Source organism: Phyllostomus discolor, chromosome X (assembly GCF_004126475.2).
Source record: "Phyllostomus discolor isolate MPI-MPIP mPhyDis1 chromosome X, mPhyDis1.pri.v3, whole genome shotgun sequence".
In the NCBI taxonomy this organism is placed as follows: Eukaryota; Metazoa; Chordata; class Mammalia; order Chiroptera; family Phyllostomidae; genus Phyllostomus; species Phyllostomus discolor.
The window spans coordinates 99,448,689-99,455,103 of NC_050198.1; positions in this window are offsets into that span (position 1 = coordinate 99,448,689).

A 6,415-nucleotide genomic window follows, 5' to 3' on the forward strand; every position below is an offset into this window, starting at 1 on the left:
ACATGCACTCTTCAGCCCATGGATTAATGGATTTTTCATCCATTGTAGACCAGGTCCCTGGTAGGGGGTGCGCAAGAGGCAACCACACACTGATGTTTCTCTTCCTCTCTTTCTCCCTCCCTTCCCTTTCTCTCCAAAAATAAATAAATAAAATATTTTTTTAAAAAGAAATTGCCACAGCCCCTCCAACGTTTCACAACAACCACCCTGATCAGTCAGCAGCCGGCAACATCGAGGTCCTCCACCAGCAAAAAGATTGCAACTGACTGAAGACTCAGGTGGTGTTTACCATTTTTTAGCCATAAAGTGTTTTTAATGAAATTATGTACATTGCTTTTTTTTTTGACATAATGCTGTTGCACATTTCACAGACTGTTACATGCACTGGGAAACCAAAAGTTTTGTGTAACTCATTTTATTGTGATATTTACTTCATTGTGGTGGTCTGGAACCAAAATTGTAACAGCTCCAAGATATGCCTGCAATTTGAAAAGCCTTTCAAGATCTTTAGAGGCATTAGATAAGCAAATACCTATCTGACGTGCTTTGGTGTTGGTGCTATAATAATGCTGAGAGTACGTGTGTACTGAGGGCTTGCCAGATGCCAGGCACACTGCTCAGTGACATCAGTAATCTCATTTAATTTCCATCCAAAACTCATAAAGAAGGTATTATAATTATCTAGAAAGGCAGAAAACATCACTTTTCTGAAGTCAGCTGGTAACAGCTGTCTCCAGATTCTGCAGTTCTAACAATTGTGCTCTATGTCTCTGGCATTAAAGCCTGAGGGCCTTACATCTGGTTACACAGGTTGTGTGTGCACCGTTCAACTCCAAGAAGCACCATTCACGTGACTGGTTCTCCCTAGAGTTGTGCCAGGCACAACCTGCATGACCATATGCAGTTTTCCTGTGAGTACTTTTTCTTTGATTAAAGAATATTACAAAATAGCCCTGGCTGGTGTGGCTCAGTGGATTGAGCACTGGCCTGCGAACCAAAGGGTCGCAGGTTTGATTCCCAGTCAAGGCACATGCCTGGGTTGCAGGCCAGGTCCCCAGTAAGGGGCGTACAAGAGGCAACCACACATTGATGTTTCCCTCTATTTCTCTCTCCCTTCCCTTCTCTAAAATATAAATAAATAAAAATAATAAATAAATAAATAAATAAATAAATAGAAATAAGTAAATAAAACCTTAAAAGGAAAAGAAAATATATTTGGCCCTTGGAGATATGAGATCTGACTGTGGGGATGTGGTCAAACTTCTTTCGCCTTCTTGATCTTGACCTTCCCATAGAGAAAAGCAAAGGGTTCAGCCAAATCAATGATTTCAAAAAGTGTGGCATGGGTTCCAGAGGTGACATCAGACATGCTTATAGAAGGTGATCCATATGGTTATTTCTTAACAGTGAACAAGCTTATCTTATGCTTATCTTCTAATAATGGCATGTTACTGATTCTTCATTTCTGACAGTCCTATGAAGTTCCTTTTAAAATAAGTTTTGCAACTAAAAAAGTTAGTTGATTTAAACAGAAACATTAGGTGTAGTCATATAGGTAGTACTATGAATGTTTATTTCTTTATTACCTGTGACTTATAACCAGAATGTGAATTTCTTGGGAGCAGGACTTTTGTCTATTTTTATCACTACTGAATCCCCAGTTCCTAGAGCAATGGTGGCATGTAGTATGTGTTCAATGAATGTTGCTAAAGTACTTTAAAAAGAATGAATGGGCCCTGGCTGGTGTGGCTCAGTGGATTGAGCGCTGGCCTGTGAACCAAAGGGTCGCCGGTTCAATTCCCAGTTAGGGCACATACCTGGGCTGCAGGCCAGGTCCCCAGTAGGGGGTGAATGAGAGGCAACCACACATTGATGTTTCTCTCCCTTTCTCCCTCCCTTCCCCTGTCTCTAAAATAAGTAAATAAATATATATTTTTTTAAGGAATACATGGACTTTAGGTTCCGGTACAGCATGTAAGGAGCTTAGACGTTGCCATTCCCATGCTCACAAATAACAAACAAGCCAAAAAAAAGTTAAAAGGTAACAACTCTTTTAACATCCATTCAAAAATTGAGGTCACACGGGAAACCACTGCCCCCACAGTTGGAGAGACAGACCGGCAGATACAAAGAATCACAGTGTACTGCAGTAGAAACCCAGGAGCGAAAACCTTCAATGGAGCTAGTACAGGGGTAAGGAAAAGCTAAACTCCACAAGATGAATGGCTGGAGTCTCAGTGTGGACAAGCTGTAGGGCACACCGTTTTGTGAGTTTTACCTGAGGTTACGATAGGGAGGATCTGAGAAAAAGTTTCTCTAACTCTGTAGGCAAAGAGCAAAACAGCCACTTTTAAATACCTCAAAGCAATCTGCTCTCCTTAATAAGCCCTGCCTTCAGGAGAAACTATTTCATCACATTCTAACTTACTGGGGTTTGACTCGAGCCTAACCTACCTAGGGGAAGGGAAAGAACCAGCTCCAGTCTCGTAGCCTTTTTATCTAACCTGACAGAAGAACAAAACTGAAAAGCACTTCTAAAGGTTACCTCCTAGGGCCACAGGCTTACTAAAACACAGGAACCTGATCACAGGAATATAGAATGCGCCCCCCGCCGCAACATCTCACCACATAAACAGGGTACTCGTGTAGTAACAGGGAAATAGAATAAAATAACTGCACATCTCAGAATGTATTTTTAAAAATCTCTAGGGAACTTGAAAGCCAACAGGGGCAGAATAACAAGGGCACCAGAGGGGATTTTGGCTTCTGACATTTACAGCGGGAGCAAACAGTAAATCCGGAGTAACTCTTAGTCAGATAAACACAAAACCTCATAGCAAAGATGCATTTACCTCGGTTCCTTTTGATCAATGCATCATGTTTGGCTTTGAACAACAACAAAAACACAAAGCATACTAAGATTAAAAACACAGTTTGAAGAAAGAATTAGCAGCTGAGTCAGGCTCGGACATGGCAAGGATGTTGAGATTAGCGGACCAAGACTTTTTAAAAATCATAGTTAATATGCCGAGGGCTTTCATGAAAAGTAGAAAGCATGTAAAAATAGATATGTAATGTGAGGGAGCTAAGGACTCTGAGAAGGAATGAGAAGGAAATGCTAAACATCAAGCGTAATGTAACAGAAATATACAATAATTTTGACAAGCTCATTGATAGATTGAAAATGGCCAGTGCAAGTGTCAGTGAGCTTGAAGAAACATCAGTAGAAACGTCTAAAACTAAAATGCGAAGAGAAAGAAAGAAAAGATAAAATAACTAAAACTTGGGAGACATTTGCAAAAACTGTAACATACACATAATGGGAATACCAAAAATAGAGAGAAAGACAGAGAGAGAAACAGAAGAAATGTTTAAAGCAAAGAAGACTGAAAATTTCACATTAGTGATAAACAGGAAGCCAAAATTACAAGAAGCTTAAAGAACAGCAAACAAAATAAACACCCCAAAACTACACCAAGAAATATATTGAAACTTCAAAACAGATAAAATAAAGAGAAAATCTTGAAATGAGCCAGAAGTGGAAGTAACCCTACCTTACCTACAGAAGAGAGAAGATAATAATTAGACTTCTTTTCAAAAATCACACATGGGCCCTGGCTGGTGTGGCTCAGTGGATTGAGCACCAGCCTGTGAACCAAAGGGTTGCTGGTTCGATTCCCAGTCAGGGCACAGGCCTGGGTTGTGGGCCAGGTCCCCAACACAGGTGCTGTGTGAGAGGCAACCAATCCATGTTCCTTTCCCTGCATTTCTCCCTCCTTTCCCCTCTTCCTAAAAATAAACAAATAAAGTCTTTACAAAATACAAAAATAAAGTTTTTTTAAAAATGAAGGAGAAACAAAGGCTTTATTAGATAAACACAAATTGAAACATTTTTTTGACAATAGATCTGCCTTGCAAAAAATGTTTCACAAAGTTCTTCAGGAAGGAGGACAATGATATAGTCAGAAACTCATATCTACATGAAGAAAGGAAAAACACTAGAGAAGGGATAAATAAAGGTAAAAATAGAATCTTTTTTTGGTTATTCTTAATTGACCTAACAGTTAACAGTTTGTTCAAATTAATAACAGCAACAATGAATTCAATAATTACAGCTTATGAATAAGTAAAATGAATCACAGCAATGTTATAAGGAATTAGAGAGAGGAATTGGGAATACTTCAACATAAGTTATTTACACTGGAAAGTGGCATCATGCTACTTGAAAGGGGACTTGGATTCGTTGTAAATGAATATTGCAAATTCAATGGTAACTCTTTAAAATTAAAAAAATATATATCCTCACCTAAGGACATTTTTCCATTGCTTTTAGAGAGAGGGGAAAGAAGTGAGAGAAACATTGATGTGAGGGAGAAACATCAATTGGTTGCCTCCCTTTACACACCTGGACCAGGGATCGTATGTACCTCCAAACTGGGATCAAACCTGTAACCTAGGTATGTACTCTGACTGAGAATTGAACCTGCAACCTTTCTGTTACAGGAATACAGGAAGGAAGAACTGAGCTCCCCAGCAAGTTCATGAGAAAGAGAGGAAGTGCCCACCCCTGCCTCCTACAGACTGAGGGCACCACAGCCAAGTCTGTTTGAATGACCCCTGCCAGGTCCTGGCTACCTCCACTGAGTGCATTTCTGTGGGGAAGGGACAGCAACACTGAGTGGGGACATTCAAAGGTTGATGCCTGAGGCAGACCCAACCTCTAGGCTGTGGAGGTCTCACCTGCTGGTCTACTAAAAACTGCTCCCTGGAAAACTCGCTGAGGGCCAGGTGGGGGCAGTGTCAGACATTTGGGTTGCAACAGAAAACTTGGGAGGCCCTACACTGGCACAGGTGGTCAACTTCAGAAAACATCAGAGCAGGATTCCAGGAGCTCCTCATTCAGCATGTCTAGAAACCAATTGTACCAGGTACAACAAACTGCTAAGTCAAACCACACTGTTTTTCTCTTTAATCTTTATTTTATCTTTTCTACTTTGTTTTTTGTTCTTTTCTTTTCTTCTTTTTTTTTGCATTCATATCTTATTCTCTCTTTCCTAGTCTCACTCTATTTTTCTCTCCTTTGTATTTTTTATTCTTCTTTTTAAAGATTTTATTTATTTATTTTCAGAGAGAGGAGAAGGGAAAGAGAGAGGGAGAGAAACATCAATGTGTGGTTGCTTCTCATGCGCCCCCCTACTGGGGACCTGGCCTGCAACCCAGGCATGTGCCCCGACTGGGAATCCAACCAGAGACCCTTTGGTTCACAGCCCGTGCTCAATCCACTGAGCTACCCCAGCCAGGGCTGTATTTTTTATTCTTTTTTCTTCAGTTTTGCCTTTCCCACTCTTCATTTGAGTTAATTTTTATTTTTCCTCTTTCTCTACATATTTTATTATTTTTACTGCAATTTTCTTCTTTCTTTTCTCTCATATTCTCTTTTTCTGTTTCTTTTGTCCTTTTCTACTTATTTTTTAAAAGATTTTATTTAGTTCTTTTCAGAGAGAGGCAAAGGGAGGGAGAAAGAGAGGAAGAGAAAAAATCAATGTGTGGTTGCCTCTCACACATCCCCAGCTGGGGACCCAGGCTGCAACCCAGGCATGTGTCCTGACCAGGAATTGAACCAGCAACCTTTTGGTCCACAGACTGATGCTGAATCCACTGAGCAACACCACCAAGGCTCTAATTATCTTTGTTTCTTTTCGTCTATTATTCTTTTTTTAAGATTTTTATTTATTTATTTTTAGAGAGAGGGAGGGAGGGAGAAAGAGAAGGAGAGAAACATTAATGTGTGGTTGCCTCTCGCATGCCCCCTATGAGGGGCCTGGCCTGCAACCCAGGCATGTGCCCTGACTGGGAATCAAACTGGTGATCCTTTGGTTTGTAGGCCAGCCCTCAGTCCACTAAGCCATACCAGCCAGGGTATATTCTTCTCTTTTTTCTTTTGTTTTTCTTTATTATCATTATTATTGTCTCTATGTTCCTTTTCTGTTTCTTTTTGTTGTTGTTATTATTTATGTTGTTTATTTTTTTGCTTAGTTGTTTTCATTTTTATTTTGTTTTGTCTTGTTTAATTTGGTCAGCACCTGTACAACAATTTGCACGACATGGTCAGGGTTGAGCCCCACAAATGAGACAACAGCAATTAAGAACCAATTATTGGGGGGAGGGGGATGTAAGGGGGCTAAATTGTAATGGAAAAATACAATAAAGATTAAGTCACAACAAAATAAAATAAAATAAAAATAATCAGAAATGCCATTAGAAAAGAACCAGTTCCAATAAGAGGACCTGTATCATTCACATAAGAGTCATCCCTAGAGCACCCAGTTCAGGTGATCAAGGAGACTGCACCACTGGGTGCCACAGGACACCTGCTACAGAAGGTCACCCCATGAAGACTGGGAGTCATACCAGT